The 23,069-nt window shown below is 32.9% G+C and overlaps 1 protein-coding gene across 2 annotated transcripts in view; it reads right to left on the bottom strand.

Annotated features, from left to right (window-relative positions):
- Positions 1-22,276, bottom strand: part of LOC112684337 (beta-1,4-glucuronyltransferase 1) — a 73,921-nt gene extending 51,645 nt beyond the window's left edge. Inside the window, exon 1 of one of the 2 annotated variants that reach the window (XM_025555796.1) lies at positions 21,856-22,276. The gene's annotated coding sequence lies outside the window, so the exon portion shown is untranslated. The remainder of the gene's footprint in view (positions 1-21,855) is intronic. The other variant, XM_025555795.1, reaches the window with a different exon arrangement.
- Positions 22,277-23,069: the final 793 nt, after the last annotated feature.

Raw genomic sequence — 23,069 nt, 5'->3', positions numbered from 1 at the left:
ACTATCAATTTCAAAAATGTTAATGTCATAAAAATGTCCGTTATTTAGAGTGTCTTGTATTTAGAGGTGTAGAAAGGTAAGGAAAATGTGTCTGTTCCCAAAAATCGTTCGTTATTTAAAGGTTCCGTTAAAGGAGGTTTCACATAAATATATCAAAAAAAAATTGTATAATGATGTAGTATTAATAAAGCGATCCCAAAAAATATTTTTACGTTTTCAATTAAAATTCGGAATAATTTTCCATGAATATTGTATAATCTATAGTCTTCGCATAGTAGATGAAATTACATTAAAGCGTTTATAATTAAGAATATAGAAAAAAATTTAAAAACGTGAAGCGACAATTATAATCGAATTTTCTGACTCAAAACGATTATTCTATACATATGGACGTCAAATACACACATAAGTATATAGTCTGTCTAAGATTTAAGTATAATACGACAACGGTCTCGGAGTATGTATCTTATACAAAATACTCGTACTATTTACAAATTCCTAACTATAAGTTAAAAACCGTTGGGACTCTGTGGAGTCCTATTTACGTACTTCTCATCCGATTCAAATGTGAAAGATTAAAATTACTCGCTCAAGTATTTTAGTTAAATATAGAAATATGTATTTTCTAGATTCAAATGTGTTTTCCAAGTCTCACCGTAAGTTTTACTACACGCTTACATTTAATGATTGGAAATATTAATTGAATAATCGGAGTGAATAGAGTCGGTCAAGACATCCGAAGGGCCTTGTATGGATGTGATGAATGATGATGATTAGCATTACTGCTACCGGACATCGACAACGAGCAAAGCGGCCGTAAATCGCCAAAACTGCGTATGATACAACATTCGCACGTGCGCGACAAGGAACAGGCAAGGACAGGCAAGCATGTCGAGTGGTTATTTTTTTGGATTTCAGATATACCACGGGGGGAAAACTACGTAGAAGTGAATCAATCGCGAACCGTGCCTCACCTGCTCACACGCCATCAATGCGACTCGTCTTCCGCGTGTTATATCATAACAAGCTGTCGAGAACATGCTGTCTTTGCCAGTATACGGACGGTTTCGCGAATGGTTTTCAAAACCCTTTATCGATGTGTGTTTCTTATGGTTTCGCATGCGCGCGCGTAACCATTCCGCGATGGGGACGGCGAAAGTCGCAGTAAAAAGAGCAATTATCACTTCGGATAATATCGCGATCATATTTCTGAAAGACGTGAAGTCAGTGCGTGCCGTAATTATTCCGGTACCATGTAATGTTATTTTTACAAGAAGACGGAGCTTCGGGGAGAAAAAGTCACGTTCCGGTGAAACCACCGCCGCAGCCGAGTAATGGAGTAATTCCGACAAAGTCACGTCGTAACCATCGGCTAGTGTAGGTCGTATTACTCATATTCAGGGTGAAAAAATTATAACAATAAAATAGTTCATTCTTAGCACTTATAAATTATACACTAAAAATTGGATAACAAGAAAAATATAATTTTGATAGATTATTGATGAAAGTAGGATCTTTTTCTAGTCATTAGTACCGGTCAATATATCATAGTCCAATTCTTATTTTAAGAATTTGCTTAGAAAAAATTTAAAATATAAACTAAGTGAGGTTATGTACGTATATATGATCGTGTAGCGTTTAAAATCATAAACACTAAAATTACTGAAAATATGCAAAAACTAGCGAAAAAAATTCATACACGATACAATAACGTATGAAAGAAATTTATATTTTAATTTTTTTTTTTTTGCGTTTAATCGACAACCGGGCGTTACCTGCTTGCGCGATGCTTTCGTCAGTTGATATCCTATCCAGGTCGTTCTAAGACGTATCAAAAAAAGGTCAGAACAACTTCCAAGCCCTGTTCATATCATTTAATATATGTTGTAGGCCAAACGATGTTTATTTCTTTTCGAGGGCATATGTTTTGTTCTGGACGAATTTAAAAAAAAATGATCGCACGTAAACAGCACTATCACTTGTTTGACTGTACAAGCCACATGGTTCGTTAAATGTGCATTTGCGTCCCGTGATTGCTTTTGAAACCCACACGTGCGTACGTTCCGCCACCGGTAAACCAAAACAGTCGGTTTATTGTTATGTATACGAAACCTTTCTGATCTATCTCACGACGCTTCGCTCAAAGTGTCTTCGTCTGAAACGAATTTGCACACCTAAAGGCGTAATGTGTTGAAAATAGCCGTGTGTAAGCCGTCACAGAGTTGACCGCTTGCCAAACGTGACGATCAGCACAACAAGTCGGAACGCGTTTTCGATTAGTAAAGCGAAGCGACGGCGAGAGCGCCATGACAAGTGCTGCAATTACCCGAAGAAGCCGGACTACTCGAATAAAATAATTGGTGCGCGAGCGTATATATTTTGTACTGCGTCACAAGCGCACGAACAGTATCCCGCTGTAAACTGGGATACGGAATAATGCATGAATCAGTTTTAAATCGGTTACACCGTAAGACGTTGATAACAATAATTAGTAATTATTAAGGTCATCGCGGCGGGATATCATCCACAGCCGTACCATTCCAATTCGGACCGGACATGATCTCCGGTGGATTTCTCGTTTTACGCAACGTCTCCAACACGTAATCGTACCACCGTCTGCGCAGCAAAAATCACGTACGATTTCCGGCCCTAAGACCGTTGCGGATCAACGGTTGTACTCGACGTATATCGTCACTGTGCTTTTCCACGTCGCCTAGTCGATAAGGGCATCGGAACCCGCATGTTTACTTCTAAGACGATACGTGCCCGTCAACTTAAAGCCTTTAAGTTTATAATAAAGGGTATGTTTATGCCGTTTTATCGGTTCTACCAAGGGTTTTCGGAAATAGGTGCGTGCATGGATAAATTATTATCGTTTTGCCCCAAAACTTCGTCGCGCAGTGTTCAGCGCCGCACTGCCCTTCGAGTATCGTTATCACAACACTATTTATAGAGTTATGTTCATGCAGTATTAAAATATTATCGTCCTGTCTCGATAGTCGATACGAATATGATACGTTCCGTTGCACCGAAGTTTTTGCGGTTGTGCGTGTGAATGACCAACTTCACTACGGGACCGCACTATTATATTCTGCGTCGACGCGTACAACAGTAAATATCATACAGTTAAATTGCACGCGCGCATTGATAAATATATGTGTTTCGTAGTGCAGCGGAGAGACCCTAAAAACCTTGACCGTGTCCGCGGGGAACTGGATCAGAATGTCAGAGGTGTACACAATAATACATACGCACACGCACACACACACATATATACATATGTGTGTGTGTGTGTGTGTGTGTATAAAAATTATGCGCGTACGTAATATTATAATCGAATCAAATCTGGGTTAAGTGAACGTCGGCGACGGCGTCGTTGTCAGAAGGAGGTATGTCTGCGCGGTGGTGTTGTCGATGAGTAGGGGTGGGGCGAGACGCGGGCGGACAACTACGCGTGGTTTTGTACGAAATAATACAATTACGTGCTAGTAGACGGTGAACGGCGGAGAGAAACCAAAAATCAACGTATATTTCCGATAATGATATTAATAAAAAAAAAGCAACAGTACATTTTTCGCGTGCCGGTAGAAAGTTTGTCGCAAAAACGATTCGACGCTCGCGTAATCCCCGCGGCGGTTACGATGGTCAAACGCGTTTCGTGTATTGCGATTTCAACAATCACGTATGGGTATAAAAATATGTATAGGGATAGTCTCTAAGCTCACCATTAGACGCGACACGAGACCGCGATTTTTATGAATTTCAAAAATAAAATATACTATCGACACCCGCGAGTGATATCGAGCTACCGAGATTTTCGGGAAGGAATTCATAGTTTTTTATTAGGATTTCGTTTTACTAAGATTTTAAAAAAAAATAACGCAAATATCTTTATACACAAATTCGATAGTATGTAAAAATATTGATTATGAGCTATTATAATTGAATCGTGAATATCGAAAAGGGTTCATATGAAAATTGAAAATTTTCAGGAAATTAAAAAACTTTTGATTTTTCTTTTAATTATTTTCTTTGTTTTGGCAACTAACAATAGTTTATCGATTCATTTATCACAACAGAAAAGAGATATGAGCCCTTCTCGCTCATAAAATATCGGTCTATATGGGTAGATGAAAAAATATAGCAAAATCTATTTTGATAAAAACTTGAGATGGGCCCTTTTTGAAATTCACAATTCAATTAATATCTTAAGTCATTTTAGTACGAAATGAAATGAAAAAATTAATATTGACTTATTCATTAACATACTCATAGTATATGATTTCTGTTAACATAAACAATAAAAATCACAAATAATAAGAAACATATAAATTCCTAGCTCATATTAAAATATCGTTTATATATATATTTTTTTTCTAAATAATACTATGGTGTAGTTAATGTAGAGAATTATAAGAAATATAGTTTCCGTTTTGATATCCCGATGGGATGTTCGATTTTCGAAAAACCTGGCATTTATTTTGAACATCATTATCGGTACACATGTGTTAATGTTTAGGAAACCTTTTTTGAATTTTGAAATCCTCGTCGACTTCCCGAATACGTTATAATAGTATTCATTTATAAAAACACATGTGCATGCGGTTGTGCAGTCAATTTACACGTTTTGGATTCTGGTTGAAATATTATTATTACTATACAAAGATAATCACAACGGCCGAATGACACGAAAAATATGGATACCATATGACATGCTGAACAATACGAATTTTACGTAGTCAACACATTTATATATATATATATATAAATTATTTTTTATAGATGATTTCCGGAAGTGTATAAATGGTATTGGAATCGAACACAATAATATCATCCAACGTCGAAGTTTTTATTGTATTTATCGTTTTCAATAGACCGGGTTATAATATATTATACTTAACTGAATACTGCAAAAACATATAGACGAGTATATAAAAGAACTAGGTACTTTATTTTTCTATGTCATGTTCTCGCTTTTACCCCAAAATGATTAAAGATTTTTTATAATTTTTAAAGAATCGTTCTATATAATACTCTAAACGTCGGTACGTAATTTATCTCTATTTTTCTCCTCGTCCGACACAGGTATAGAAAGTATTATTTTGTTAGGAAAAACAATTTTCTGTAATATGATTTTAATTTGTATTCTTTCTGTTTATTTGATGTTTGATATTTACAGATATTTCATTTTTATTCTTTAATTAATAGTAAATAACTGATGTGTTCTCCGAACAATTAGAATGCATATTTTAGGAGTACATAATAGTTGCATTTGTTTAAGTACATAATAACGTTGCAGTTAATACTTAAAAAGCGGAGAGTGTCTGCATACTGAAGTATATTGTTCTATAAAGTTTTTAAATATATATGTATTTATTTGTTTTTCGGTATGCATTTTCATAAGCATTTAAACAAAATCAGAGAAACAAATATATTTTAACCTACCAATATTATTTTATAGAAGAGTAATAATATTTTTCTGAATTTATATGCAGATATTAACAAATTTATCGAAGAACTATCATTTTCACATATATTCTTGGCTCCGTGTCAAACTGGATTAATTTAACCTAACAGTATCGCATTAAATATAAAAATGGCAAACATGTCTGTAAAATCGAAAAAACTTACGTGTAATAACACGTAACTTCTTATAGCGCTATATACGAGCATAAAATAATGTCAATAATCTTTCGATTCAAATACTCTTAAAAATGTGTCCAATCTCAGTACTTATTTGGAATAGAACAGGTAAATAAACCATCAATATTTGTATGCGTGCAATAAATTATATTAAATGACATCGATGTTTCACTTGCAATCATGTTTACTTAAAATTAACTGGATCGGCCAAAAATTAATTATGTCTGTAAATATTTCTAGAAAGTCGAAAATTCTTCAAATAAAGGAAAACGACATTTTTCGCGTCTACACGAGTATTGTAATAAAAATGTGAAAATAAAATATTTTTAGTGCTGATAGTCTGATTAATACGTAAATTTAATAATAATAAATGCGGTAGTGATAGTATTTATTATTTCATCTATAGCGTACATACATTCAAAGGAAGTACTTACATCATTGAAATTATTGTGGTCACTAGAGATATCACAAAATATCTTGATGTTTTTTTGTCGTTTTGGCCAATATATTGTTGAACATGTGATTTTTTTTTCACATTGTTATAAATTTATGAAATTTTTATCACAAGCCAAAGGCAACAGAACAATATATTCGGTGGTTTTTACCAAAACAATTTTATGCCGTTAATACAATGTAGGGATGGCTATCCACCATATATTCGTGTTTTGATATTCTTCACAGGAGTCGTAAATATTTAACGGTTCAAAGGTTATAATTTCATTAATTTTTTCTTTTCGGTAGATTCTGTAAAGTCATGGTAAATAGCATGCTTTACCGATGCCAGTATAATATAATAATAAACTGTACATAAATATAATACATAATAATATAATACAATAGTCGGTTTTTCACGGGAAAACTTTTATATACTATCATACGGCAGTCGATATTTTACGGGAAAACTTTTATATACTATTATACGTGCGTAGCAGGATACGGTACATAGCATATTATTTTAACAGTTTTCGTTTCGTATCGATTACATCCAATAAAGTAGTAATTAATTAGTCGACGTTAATTCAAACATCAAATGTTCGCAATTACAAAAATAGTGTTCAAAATCGAATGTGTATAGAATTACAATTTATTCAGTGTGTGTGTTTGTGAGTATGTGTATATATATATCATACAAGATGATTGATTAGTTAAAGTCCTAATTCACTAATTCTACTACCTTGAATCGTTTTCATGGCTTCACGTATACACGAATAACGAGATGAGGTTCGGGGATGGTAATCAGCCCACACGAAACTTACACAAATCTCTCTAAGATTAAAGTTATCCATAAAATAAAATATTTAAAATATAATTTTTCTTCTTGGGTTTAATTGATATTATAGATTAATATTTCAGTCCCTCTATATATTTCAAGCCATTTACGACTATGATGTAGGTCAAATATCGACGCTAATTGATCGCAGTTTCTAAGGATTATGAAAAAGCAGGTATTGTTTTGTACGCGATATCATTATACGGTGTGCTCTTAAGATTTAACAACTAAGACGATCGTGATAAATATTTCTTGTTACCATTTTGCGTAATCTACTAAATATATAATATAAAAATATAGTGTCATGATATAATTCCAAAATAGTTTTTAAAAACATCGTTGTATAACGAAATTATTTTCACTTATATAAAATATGTGTATGTATATATGTGTGTATGAGTGTATGTGTGTGTGTGTGTGTGTGTGTGTGTGTGTGTGTGTGTGTATGTATGATGCATGTTGTATTGAGTAAATGACCATTAGGCTGAAATTTAATTTTATTGGATCAACGATGTACTAATAACAATTGATTAGAATACAATATAAAACTGGATCATGCGATAATATGGTAATCTGTAAATTTATGGATCACGAAAATTGTATCGGCTTTCATCTGTAATAGAGGAGAATACATAGTTTTTTTTTTTTTTAACAAACAAATCCAGCTAGTAAGTAAAGATGAGAAATCATTGGACTTTGCGGGAATAGGCTTTTTATAAATGGTCAGTTATGCGGTGATGTCCCTCAATTTGCAGCAAAGTACAACCGGCCACATTGGTCATTTGACAGACAGCAAACGCGAAAACCCGTCTCTAGCACCCAGTGCCATCACAGGCTTTCATGTGACTCTAGGCAAAAGCAGTACAATTTCCTTACAGATATAAAAATGTATCCAAGGTAAAAATACATCTAACTATTTTATCTTGATAAATTGTGGGAACTCGAATTTATTTTAAATGAGAGGCCCTAGGTACTTGCCTAAATTGTCTGTCTGCTAACGATGACACATCCAGTGTCACAGCAACCGGTTACCAAACAAGGGATGTTTAATTATTACGCGGTGACCAAAACGTGGAATAACGTATGCGAATAATGGCAGTAAAAAGAGAAAGGGAGAGAGAGACGGACAGGTCAAATACTATAAGTCGTCATAGGTACTATTATTATATATGTGTCGTATTACAGTCTAGACGCGAGTGTTAAAAGAAAAAAAAATAATAATAATAATAATAATAACAATAAAAATACAAACTATAATAAACCAGAGCCATTCGACTAAACGTTCATCATCGTATATAAATCGCGACCGAAGAGGGTTAAAAAAAAATGTAAAAAATCAAAATCAAAAAAACTATAACAATGTATCCTGCCGAAGGTTATTCGTTTCTATATATAAACATAAATATATGTAAGATAAATGTTAAATATATATACATTATTATAGGTGTTTTGATGACACGGTATTTACTTTTGGTGAGTATATATGCGTACAGGTGCGTAGTGTGTATACGTAGTGCGTTCGTATTCTTATAAACAGTTCGTTCTGCTGCTGTGCAAAGCAGTTTATGTATATATATATATATATTTACAATGTATACCTATATAAATAATGTACGTGGCTATAATTTAATATTTATTCAACCGCGAATGTAGATAAATGAACTTATAAAAAATAGAGGAAAACGTAAAAAAATAATGGCGTGATGCGCAAAGTTAGTTGGGTTGACTCGCGTCTCCGCGGTTGTTCTTAAATTTGGAAGCAACAATTGTCTCGGGTTCGATAAACAATTTTGATTAGCGGAGCTATAACTGACAGGTTTACTGTGACTTGTTTTAGCATTATGGTGTTTACAAATATTAGGTGCTCGTAAAAAAATACACACACATTGTAGACTATATTTTCGAGATTTTAGATAACGAACAACGAGAATACGATTCGATTAGCCTCGTGTTAGAATTTAAACTATTAATACACCTAAAACCACAAATTATATTAAAACATAACAAAAAAGTATAATACCGTGAGTAGTAAAAATAAAACGATTCATTGTAATTTACATTTTGTAAAAGATCATAAAATTATATTGTTATTAGAGATTTACGAGGTACCAATGACCGATTTAACATTGTATAACAATTTCGAAAAAATTGTCTAATTACAAATTTCTGCATTGAAATTAAAGCACTCAGACAAAATAATTTTGAATACAATTTTTGAAATATCTTGATTATATTATAACGTATGTATCAGATAGGAATCAGTTTAATTTTTAAGCGTTAAAAATTAAAATTACAAATCTGATTCAATCAAAATTGCAAAGTAAAATTTTTTTCTATGAGTTTCTTCCTCCGAAATCACTGGATTCAATATATGACATTTTAAGACTATCACGCATGTACCCGCAATCGGATATTACCATATAAACTGCTATACCTCGATATATAACTTACACACTATTATCTTGATACCATGATGCACCTAATGTATATTTTTAACAGGAGCCAACGAGTACAGGTTTTTTACAGTCACCGTTTAAAAGACGTCAAACTTAAATGATTTAATTGTATTTATTTATTCTTAAAACATAAAATGACGCGTAGTCGTTTATGAAATAAACATAAATACTATGATTAAAAAGATAGTCTCTACTGAAATGAACTCGATCACGTAGTTCGTTCATCATGAGTCTGCGCAAATCGATTATTCCTGATAAAACATAATGTTTGTAACACAGTCAATGTTTTTCTCTCGCCATAGAATCATCTTAATTTGATATGAACACAACTAAATTCTAAAACAATTATTACATTTTATCGTACAGTGCGCAGTTGAGATTTTGTAGAGAACGGAAAAAAAAATTGCCATTCCTACGACGACGATCGGATTAGCATCAGACTTTTATTTATTACAACGGTTATATTAACGTAGAACACGTAAATATTGCGCGTGTAACATTCAACACCATTAAAATTTATCCATACGAATAATGCGTGTACACGCAATCAATCAGACATCGGCTGTACGTCCACGATACACTTGACGGTAACATTGTATGCGTATTGGTACATCCTCCGCACGCGTAACATAGTTGCACGTCGTCGTCTTCGCACCACAGTAGGTATACACATAATTGTGTTTGGAAATACAATTGCGGTGATTGCATTAAATGTAATTACCCTCGGCGAGCCTCGACGTTTTGAAAACTCATTTTGATTATGTTATTGTGCTTAGAGATCGAGGCGTAAAACTTTTGAATGCGAGTCTAGACAGACAAGCGTTCCATTGATAAGAGCAGTATAATTTATACGGGAAAAAAATAAATGTTATGCACGACAACAATCCGCATTAACTTATTAACAGCACTCGACAACCCTTCAAGGTAAAATAAATTACAGAACAATGGAGTTTTTATATACATTTTTTTTTTCAGCTTACTATTAATTAATTTTGCGACGGATGAGTTCGCGAATTATTTCCTAATCAGAGATAATCATTCATGTTGTACGTCTAAGTTAACGATTATATACATGTATATTTAAGTATACACGAATATAAAACGTACTGCATATCGCTATTGTTAGCTACTACGTCGTCAACGGATTGTTGCGGAAGTCAAAATTATACGGTCGGCAAGGCGCGAAAAACGCATAACGTTGCCACGATCCAGGTTTTCACCGTGATGATAACATATACGTGCATCTTACACCATTAACTGCAGACCGTCAATAATTACTTATGATAAGATTCACTACATACTTTAACAAACATTTACGAATCATCCGTAAATGGTAAATAATGCATAATACGTACGCCACGTAAATTTGATACTATCAGATGGACGAGTCGTTATTACAACACAACACCGTGCGCTAATAGTTTTAAACTATCCCGCGGACAGCACCTTGTGGGAAAAAATTAACGACATGTAGATACTATAGTTATTACACTTGGTGTTCATAGAGGTTTCCATACGTTTCGTTTCGAATCTCGATTATCACTTTATTTAAGTCACGACGGGTGATTTAATCGCTCGCAGGTAGTAGTATACATAAAAATATATTCATACGAACATGGTGAGTCGTCGGTTACCGATATACCAATACCGTCAATATTATTTGCACGTTATATGAACATATCACGGATCCAAAAGTACGTAAATTCACGAAACAAAATACACAATATTCCCAGTCATGTAATTTATACATATGTGCAATTTCATTAACAAAAAACTGTCGAATAATCGAAAAATATACTCAAGCAACAACGTGACTGATTGATTTATAATGCAATTCGGAACGCATACGATGCATTATTTAATTATGTAATGACTCGTGTAAAAAAGTGTGGTGTGAATATCGTGTCCGTTTTGATAGGTACGTAATTTTTTTTTTTTGCGAACAGTAACAAAACGAACACCTTACATTCTTCCCATCCCCTCGGGAGATATTTGCTGCGGTTTGCAACGTATCTATTAAGCACGTCGAAAGTGACGTTTTAATAGCATATTTAAAGACAAATATATGTAATTTTAACGTAACCATGTGTATAAGATATGTCTATATTTGCAAAGGTGGTACCATTGATGTAAGTTACAGGCGTTCGAATATAAATTTCGTTTACTTAGATTTGATATATCATAAACGTTATTATAGAAATATGCAGTTCTATCCGCCAGCTATATTGTACACATTCTTATTATTTCGTTTAATTAAATAACGGGGTACACATAAGATTCTAATTTGTGCATAAATGTACATAACTCCCTCAAAATCTAAACAAAGTTCTATAGCCTATATTCATTTTCTATCTGAATAGTATACGGTAATAATCTTAAGAAATAAATATTTATAACTTGAAGTAGATATTAATTGAATTGGATTAACTAACAGGTATAGATAGTTAAACGGCGTAATCGGTTGCATGGACCGTGTGAAATTGTCATTTATTATCAGGAAGTCGGAAAATTGTAACAAGTAGCGTATACTCTTTATAGTAGGTATATTGAATATACCATAATGATTATGTATACAACAATATATACTATGTTCAGTATTAAATCAAACGATAGTGTAGTATATTTGAAATCGGGAGATAAAAATTATTTCGAAAAAAATACTGAGCGATTTTGTATATTAATTAGGTATACACGTTTTCTTCATAGAACTTATATGTATACCTACAAGTGGTGATGAGGTTGCAAGCATATTGCTGTTTTTATTTTATTCATGCGATTTACTCAAACTATAAATATAAAGCTATTTGATGAACCCTGTAGAGCAGCGGTTCTCAAACTTTTTTTTTTGCGTACCACTTGAATATATTATCAATCAGTAACGTATCACTAATAATAGAACCATACAAACTTTACGTAATAAAATACATTTATTTTAAACATAAAAGCAGTAAAATTCTACAATACAATTACTATTTTTTTATTAATAAAAATGTATTAGGGTTTTTAAATTAATATAAGAGTTAAATATCAAATTTTTAATTTCCGTTCTACCACGGCCTTCCGCGTACCACTAGTTGTAAAGTTTGAGAACCGCTGCTGTAGATTGTACACATTTTACGTTAAAAATATTAAGTGGTTATTTTTTTTCCCTAAGGTATCATGTTATTATTCAAAATCTTATTGAATTTTAAAATACTAATAATGGCGCTCAGAACATCATCGGAAATATAATCGTCAGTGCTATTGTCTCGTGAGTTTATCTGACGAAAGTTCAATAGCGTCGTAGATACCTATATGTAGGGCCATACTATTGATTTTTAAGAACTGGAGCAAATTGATTCGGGGGCCCCTCAATCATCACAATATTATATGGGTATGATAAAAAAATACACACAAAGTTTGCAAAATGTTGGTAAATATAAATTTCCGAATTTCAACCAATCAAGGTCAATTAAATCCATCGATAAAACGAATTACATTTTTAATAATTTCTTGACATTACTAGCTACCACATTTAATAACATTTCGATTTATTCCTAGATAACTTATAATCAGCAATAAAGAATAAGAACTTGGATGTTGTCATGTTGATACTTAACGATAACGAATTTCTATGAAAATTTGAATAACATGATGTCATACTTCACACTCCAAAATAAACATAGCAAATTACAGTTATAACTATATAGAAATTATAATAACTGAAAATGTAGCCTGTATAATATTGCTTAAATATAAATTTAAGTTAATTTAATTTATTAAATTTATAAATATTTCATAAAGAAAAATAGTTTAGAAATAATATGTTAATATCAATAATCTCTAAAAGGAAACACTGAGTTTTTCTAATCAATCTGGACTTAAAGGAGACCTCCTTTTAATTTTCCTAGACTTGGACCTGGGGCACAATGGTCCTGTTATCTTCCCTGCCTCTACATATGTGTTTAATAATTAGACCTCGTCTTCCGCTTGTTAACCGAAAGCAACGGCCGCGTCACTTGTTTTGGTCCACACACGTGTTCGTGACACTTTCAAAACGTTTATTAATAAAAAGAAAACTTAGAAGAAACTAGAACCGTACAGTATTCATATACATGCGACGGATACGATTCATGCGTGGTTTAAACTATATACACATAAAATAACGGCAGTAAAAATATAGCCCATTTTAATATGTAATTAGGACGTACGTAGGTAAATATTAGTATTAGTGTACACTACACTGTTGTATTACTATTAGAACTTTGAAGTGTATAAACCAGTGTTTATTTTAGATCTTTTTTCCCGGAGGTATCGAAAAATTTTGGAGGTAATGTGATAAATGGTACATTACAAGAGTAAATAATTAATAAATAAATACATTTTTTCGGGGATATCGATTTTTTTTCGGGATAGGTAATATCCCTCTAAAATAAATATTGATGTAAACGTATATTTATCTATATAAATAAATATATACGTATATGGTCGACAATGATCATATAAAATGTACAACGCGTGGTTGATAGACGAATATGGTTATTTTTGATTCGAATATTTACCTAACTTTATTGCGATAGAACTTCGGAACCAGTCAAACTTTTGCTGCAGTATCAGTATCATAATATCCCTACTACAAACACATATTAATATATACCAGGGATTTTAAACCTGTAGTATGGCGTAACTTACAGTACGTCATCAGTCATAAATAGAGGAGTCATTTCTGCACTAGAATATAAAAAATTGTTTAGTTTATTACAAGGTTTAATATTGGGTGTCTCAAAAAGAACGCAGGATTTAAATCTGCTATAAATTAAATTTTTTTTTTTTAAAAAAAAAATATAACAAATATTCTCATAACAAAAATCGTTTTGGAAGCCTTTCAAGATCTTCTCAAAATCATAGTCGTAGATCCAAAAAGGTTGACATCCTTTGATACATACATCTTGCGAATCATAATTCGTGCGTCTTTATTTGGTTTTTCCTTTTTTCTTTATTACCACTAAACTTTGCAATTCTATTTATCGTAAAAATTATCGAGCCCTTGAACTTTGAAATAGCCTTTTAGCCGTTTGAATATATGAATTCAAATGACATATTGTATACATGAGTGTATAAAATTATGTTTTGTACTGCTTACCTGTATATAGGATATAATAACGTGATATTCCGTGTATGTAATATACCCAATGTATGCACCATGTGTATAAATGCTTGGTGGATCAGTAAATATTCCACGTGTGGTGGGTAGGGTTAGAAGTTCTAACTTAGAACGGTGGCCGTCGTATATATTGTACGTACTATCAGTGAAGGTCCCTCTGTTTCCGTTAACGGGAAGGTCGAAATAACTTCCCCTCGTTCGTGACTTCCAGTGTTAATGGCGTACTATACCTCGTTATAATTTAGTTTACGCGAAGCGCCCTCAAGAAAAGAAATCGTCTTGTAATAAGAATACATAATAAATATAACACAGAGGCGTATTCGGCCGTTTTCAACGTACACCTAAACAGTGTAATTGAGGGCACGCCTAAGTGTTATTTAATATATATGTGTGTGTAAATGTGTGTTTGTATGGGATATGTACAGAGTGTGCAAACCGCGATAAAATGAAGACATACGTTTAGCATCAACCTACAGATAGTCGCATCTGTTTTGTTCATACATTATTCTCAATGTTAAAATTCGACATAATTGTCAAAAATTTAATGTTCTGAAAATCTAAATACTGTACTTAAATTTAAATAACGAGTTTTCATCATCGCCCGAATTAAAATTGCGCTGCACAAATAAGAGCGAAAAAAAATGTATAAGTATTTTACGTTCTCCTCTCTATCTTTATTTCCCGAGAACCATTATACTATATTACAAAAATATAAATTCAAATCAAAAAACAAATTCAATATTTTTTTTTAAGGCGGAGAGATCATCATTTCGCGCGTATGGAAAATAATAATTAATACTCAATTTGTAAAATTGTCTACTTCATCTTACATATAAATTGTTAGAAATGTTAAATATGTAGAACCAAAATTGCAGATATACTAAGTATATCTATAACCGAAAGTTTGTAAATTTATAATTCAGTCAATTGAAGTTAAAATTTGATTAACCACTAACATTTTTGAAGTACAAAAAAATAAATAAACCCGATTAATCTAATGAGAACTTACGGTACATATAATAGTAATAATAATAATAATAATAATAATAATAATAATAATGATGATGGGATATTCTATTAAGGGCGACTATAATATTACATTGAACGTGACTATAATATAACAATGGGAAAAAAATCCTCAGAAAAAACGTATTAATCAAATTTATATGAAATTAAGTTTATGTATGTATAATACATAACTCTATATACGTGTACAAGTATGCCACTATTTTCCAAACCAAGAGCAAGAGCATATTGTATAACTTGATAAGTCATCCTTGAAATATAATAAGTCTTAGGTGGTTTGATGATATAATTCTCTTGTAATCTAAATTTCATACGTTCAATGTACTCGCAGTATTCGTTAGTTTAATGGACGCTATTATTTTCAACCGCAAGTATGGGCCGCGCAAATCGAAAAATAACAAAATGTAATTATAACTATTACATACTAAGCGCATACCGTGAATTAAGGTACCCGCGTGAAATCAAGGCGTCCACAAAAAATGGTAATTTTCGTTCGTCTAGACAACATAAATGTACGAAAAACGTTGTTTATTATTTCTATAAGTTCTAAGTAAATTGATTAAATATAGGATACACTGCCTTGGCAACATTACTCGACTTTTGGTGTAAGACTTTCAAATAAATACTCTGCAAATGATTTATGTACAGTATATAAATACACGCTTACCTACGTACTTTTGATTATAAACTGTACAGCAAAGTCAAGGAACGTACAATTTTTTGGACCGTAGCACTAAGGTGTTACTTTTTAGAGACGTTGATTTTAATCGAAAACGTATTTTCTTGCGTATATAATACATAATACACAATGTGAACACACATATAATTTTACAATACGTCACATGGAAACACTAAAATGTATTATATGCATTCGAATACTGCGATAATGTAGGCATGAATCGCGTTCGGTGTATTATTTATATTGTTCACGCTCAATCGAACCACGTTTTGTGTTTTAACGATCACCAAGCGCGTGCAGTAAAAACCATTTAAAGTGTATTTATTTTTAACTCCACCAACAGCGGACAGGTATGTCGCTCGAACATTTTTTTGCTCATATAATATCGATTTTAATATTAAAATTCCGTTAAATTACGATTAAAAATAATAATAAACGATGGAAATATCACACGTTTATACCAAATGATCGTGGTGCGCGTTTTATTATACACCTATAAATCATCAAAAAAAAAAAAAAAATTTAAATATTTAACGAGTATCTATTTCTTGGATCACTAATATCGACCGATTTTTGTGTTCCATGGCCAAATTGACACAACAATAAGGCTACAAACTTATAATATTAGCAGTATACCTATCTTGCACCCGATAATGGCGACGACACCCAAAAATTCTATTTCGTTTTGCAATTTAAATGTTGTCGTCCACGATCAAGCATAACGCGGCACATTTTTATAATACTTTAATCAGTCTTATATGTATGTACCAACATCATGAATAATAAAATAGAATAAAATAAGTGTTCTTCATAACAGAAGGCCAATAATTTTGTATACAGTGCAATGGGACAACAGGAGAGACGACTATCTTGTGTTCAGCTGTACATATTGTGTGTATTCGTGTGTGTGTGTGTGTGTGTGTGTGTGTGTGTGTGTGTGTGTATCAGTGGTGACAAAACACGTTTTAACACATAATGTGCTTAGGACAATATTCCAAACATAACAATGATACTGGACCAAACGAAACAGAACAATCATAGAGAGAAGAAACAGATACAATCACGAATACATAAATGTATATTTTAACGCACTTGCGAATTATAATTACCTATACTGATTTAAAGTAGTCAAAATATCTATATATAAGTGTTTATTTCAAAAATACATAAATATGATTCACATAAGAGATGGCTAAATCACGCGAAAATATATATACTAACTCGATTCAAGTATAATGCGCAGTTGATACATAAACTGCTGTACATATATATATATTTATGTAATGGAAATGTTTTCGTTTTGTAATAAATACATTTATATGTTTTAAAAACAGTGTATTGAAGAATGTTTGTTTATATGAATCATATATAAAGATACGGCAACCGGTTTTCGAAAACACTGTGTACATTTTATACGACGCGTGTATGGTAGGTATGTGTACGCCAACCACGTGAGATATACTCGTACTTTCTATGCGGTGCGCACCCAGACAAAAGGTATTTTCGAATTTCTTGTCTACTTGGAGCAGACGAGAAGTTGTAAGATCTCCGTTGATTTGCCTTTCGGAAGGGTTCTTAAAATACATTTTGATTATCTCAGGATTTACTAAGACATTTTTTGATTCTCAGATATTGAATAGATTTTTTTCAGGATAGCGTAAGATTTCTGAAATTCTGTGGGCAGGCATACACCAAGAAGAATACCACCAATAAGTGTTGTCATTATTAATACTATTGTTTTTGTTATTATTCCTTTTTTTTTTTTTTTTTTTTTTTTGAAAGATATTAAACTCGATAACGCTGTATTATTAATCGATAACACCCTTCGGACGACGAAACTGTCTATGGCAGCGGTTCTCAAACTTTTACAATCAAGGAACATTTAGGAAACAGTTTATGTTTTTAACCCTTGGGTTCCGATTTGTGAATCGGTCGTCTATAGTACAAAATAATATAACTATAAGTAAAATACCCAGTTAAATAAACGATGGATTACTAAAATTTTACTACGGTCAAATAATCAGAATTAATTATATCATTTAATGTACACCGAGACGTTCGCATACTTATGTTAATTACGATATATTATGAAAAATAATATATTTTGTTTTGATCTATTGCCAGAATATTATTATTATAATTTTTATATACGTTGATACACGTGTAGTAAAAGATAAAAATAATATCGCATATAAAGTAAAAATTAAAAACGCTTTATTCTCGTTTAAAATTATTTTTGAATTTCATTTGTAATTATCATACCATAGTTTATGCGTATAGTGTTGTTCAAAAAGTTAATTTACAAAGTTTTATTTTGAGGGCAACAAAAATTAATTGGCATCAGAGGTGCAGTGCTTTACTTCTGCAGAGTTTCACGTATGCAGACCTATCGAATATAGAGAAGTTTGACAAAATTTGTGTTGGCAGATGGTCACAAAACATAACGCTTGACAGAAGAGCTATTTTAGAGCGCACTAATAATGCACGTCTTTGAGTCTCAATTGTTGGAGACGTTAAATCCGTCAAAATAACAGAGATGCATTATATATTAAGTACATCAGTGGTTCCAAATTGTGCTTCATAAAACCCTTAGGACTCCAAAACTAAATGACTACGTTCCTTTAACTGTAGAAAATGTAAAAACGTAACAATTATTGATTGTTATTTAAAAATACGAGCGTATATATTTTTACAAAACACCGCCACTCAAATATAATTCACCAATACGTATACAAACAATATTAAAATCTCGATAGAAATATATAATTTTAAATCTTAGATAAAATGTACTCCTATTTCAGTTATTTCCCGGACAGATATATTGTATAAAAATATAATATTAAATGTAAACTATCTCGTTTTGAGTTTTTTCCTATATAAATACATATCATGAGCAATATGCTTCGTAGAACACGAGCAAATAAAAATACAAATTTTACATTTCTTGGAGTTCCAATGACATGGACACCGTATGATTTTTTCTAATAGGGATACACTAAGTCACGAGTTTACAAAGTTCAAAATGTCTTGAAACTTAAGTAAGAAATTCGTCGTGTCCTCAACGAACTTTATGGGGAAATGTGTAATCGAGTGATGGTAAATTTTATTGAGAGAATAATCGCCTGTATGGCCAGTATGGAAGGTCATATGCCCGATATTATTTTTTACTGTTTAACCTTATCTTCTACCGAACTGGATGATATATTTGTTGTTTTTTTTAAAAGAAATAAATTTAATTTATAGCAGATTTAAATCCTGCGTTCTTCTTGAAACACCCTATATTATTCGCTTATGATCCCACAGCAAATGTATTCTTGTCTGTGCCGTAACTACGTATATTTTAAAACTATTATTATTCCATTTCCTGCGTCGAATTTGTTTCAGTAGTGAATAGGTGCACTCTCTCATCTGATTACACCGTTACTGGTGCGTCGTATAAATAAAATTGTACGTATAATATGAACATGTGTGAACACTAAGTAAAGACTTAAGGCAACGCAAAATCCCCTGCAGGATAAATAATATTTACATATAAAATTATGAATAAAATTTAGGCTAAAATATTTCCTATATTATTTCTGCAGTATTAGGTTAATATATTTCATTTATTTTATGTGTAATTCACTTTAACTTCATTTTTATAGCTTCAATTTTTGTCAAAAAAAAAAAAAAAATGCACTTCATTCATATGTTTCTCTTTTGGTAGTAATAGTTCCATTATTGATAAAAAAATGTTAATTTAAATTTCAACTAGAAAATTTTGAATCAATGGTTATAGGTACACTTTGCTAATAACTATTTTGAAGAACTATAAGATATATTTGTGTGTTTCTACATGTTTTCATAGCCGTAAAAAATTCGATATGTAGGTATATATATCCTGTAAAAATCACCGTGGCATATATGTCTTCACGGCAAGCTCTGAAGTAGAGGTACACTTTAAATGATGTTAAAAATCTTCTCCCAAGCCTTTTCATACGCTCCTTTTCGTCAAAACTACCTCGTGAAACTCGTGTACATACTTACTAAAAACGTACATATACATAGCAACTGTTTGCGGCGACGGTAAACGAATTGTTGTTGTGTGTATATGCATTTATATACGAGTACATTTATAGTTGTTGATCGATTGTTGTCCATGCTGTTACAAAGGTATTCACGATACGTAAACCTCGGGGTCGATTTTTGTATTTACATACTTCAATAGGTCCGTGAATAATATCCGCTGAGTTCGTTTAACGCACATGTGTATATATGTATATAATATAACGCGTTATGGAAATGCGGTAAAATTTTGCCGCCGTCTCTAAAAGGCATTGTATGCAAAACGCGCACTACACAGCTGACGATATATATAGGTGCACACTGTGCGGGATACTTTATTCGTTTTTTTCCAAAATAAAAAACAACACAAATTTCGTTTTTGAAGTCTTATCGTAGCATGAACGATTTTCTTATATGTTACTGGACGAGAGATTGGTAAGGCGGATGGTAGTTAGCTACACGCCGTACCGTGTTAAACGATTGTTTTGCAAGACCACAATGCACCACGTGAGAATCTTTGGCGCATCGATATCCTAAAGATTTTATCTGTATCATTTGCATACCCACGATATTGTTTGAAATTTTACTGTGACGACTAAGATTTTTTGAAACCTTACTACACTACCACGCAAGTACAATTACTCGAACACTTACAAAGACGCGCAATTTTAATTAATATTATAAGCAAAGTAGTAATAATAGTAATAGTAATATAGTGAGTGCGATATAATTAAAGTCAACGAATTCGCGTGTGAACCGAATTGCCGAGGCCGTGTGTCACGCGATTTACTGATCCAGTGTGAGGGAGAAAATGGCCTTTTGCCCTTTACGTCCAACGACGCCACCGACTTTACGACAAAAAAAAAATCGTTGAACATACCAAATCTTATAAAATATTCTATATAATAATATTATTTATAATATTATACGAAAGTAAATAATATGGACTACTGATGAACCAATTATACCGTGGACACCATCAAACGTCACGAGGCGATGCATTGAAAATATGTGAATTACGGTTTTGCGAAGAAAGTAAAATCTATTAGATTGTTAAAAACAACTTTTTAAATGTATTTTCAGGGCAACCACTAACCATTAATTATACACTCATGTACATTAATATATTTGTATAACATTGACGCATAATTTAAAAACAGGTGATTGGAACACAAGTGAAAACGAGTGATTCACACCACTGCATCTGTTAAAAAACAATTAACTCACAGTTAATATTTTAATTTGTACACAAACGTAAATGACAACAAAACAATAATACACATGTGTAGTTAAGATAAGCACGTAGAAAGAAAAAAAATCGTATGGTAATGGTAAAATTTTAGAAGAAAGAGAAGGTAACCGGGAGTGAAGGAAAACCGAAAAAAAAATAAATCAACGAAATCCTCGTCTCGACGATATAGTGGACGGCGGTCGAATGAAAAACGACTTCAGTTTTTCGTAGCGTAAAATGTTCCTCCAACAAAATCCGTCGATCGATTAATGATTTATTCTGATACAGCGGCGTGGATATTATATAGTATTCTACGTAAATATTCTATTTTCGGTTCTACAATAAATCGTAAAAACAACTTACCGACGACGACGTAACTGCTGCTAGGCGTGTTTCTAGCACATAATTCGTTTAGCGAAAAAATGTTTAAACGGGGGAAAAAAAAAAAAAAAATTAAAATTATCAACACGAAAAACCGAACGAGCGCGGGTGACGACGATAATGAAAAACTACGATATTATTTATAAAAACGACGATGAAAAATCGAATTGGTGCGTGGAAGGTTAATAAGGAAATCGGCAGGACGCTGTGCACGCGACTGGAGACGACACCGGTCCCGTTGGCGACGCACTACGGCTGGCTGACGGACGGACGGACGGACGTGCGAGCTAACGGAACGCACGCGCGTGTGACCAGCGAGACGGTGTGTCGGTGACTGATGGCGGTGGACGCAGTGGCGACGACGAAGAACGAGGACGCCGGCCATGTGTTGAATACGGACTCGGCCGCGATCGCCGTCGCACTCGGGCCGTACCGGTCGCGTTGCAGTTACGGTCGCCGTAGCCGACCCCCCCCCCCCCCCCCCGCTGCCACCATCACCCCCGCATACGATGCACCGGCACCGTAGACATAATAAAAATAAATAATAACACGCGCGTTTCACGTACAACGCCGTTATCAACCCCTACGGCGTCTGACGTCCGCACTCCCATGCCACCACCTGAACGTGCGCGCGACCTAATGGGCCATCTAAATATTATAGATCACGAAAACACTGCAATCGGAATACTTCGAATGACTAGAGTTCCTCTGAAAAACAATGGGTTTTACACGTTCATTTTTCCGTCGAGTACTTCATGCACTTACCGATCCCGTCAGTGGTGTAAACGGATGATGACCAGGTGATCGCCGCCACTTCTTACTGCCGAGGGAAAAAAAAACAATTCAAAGAATAGTATTGACTATTGATGTTATGAACTGGTCTAATCCTGTATTAATTGATAATCATTTTTTCAGAAAAATTAAATAATTACTTTTACAACTGCAAAGAACCGCTTATTATATAGAATACTTAAGTTGTTATGAAAATATTTTTCACACCTTTAAGGTTATACGCTTTTTAGATGCTGAATGGAATAAAGGTAGATATGTTTAGACATTTTTATTTAATTAGGTTTGTACTATTTTAGAGAATAAATTACCCAACCACTAAAAATAGACTTATAAATCATATTTTAATACCATAATATTAGACGGTATTTCAATGAAAAGTTTGATGCAAATTACCGATTCCCAAT

Source organism: Sipha flava, unplaced genomic scaffold, assembly GCF_003268045.1.
Source record: "Sipha flava isolate LNK unplaced genomic scaffold, YSA_version1 249_pilon_pilon, whole genome shotgun sequence".
NCBI lineage: Eukaryota > Metazoa > Arthropoda > Insecta > Hemiptera > Aphididae > Sipha > Sipha flava.
This window is presented reverse-complemented; position numbering and strand designations above follow the sequence as displayed.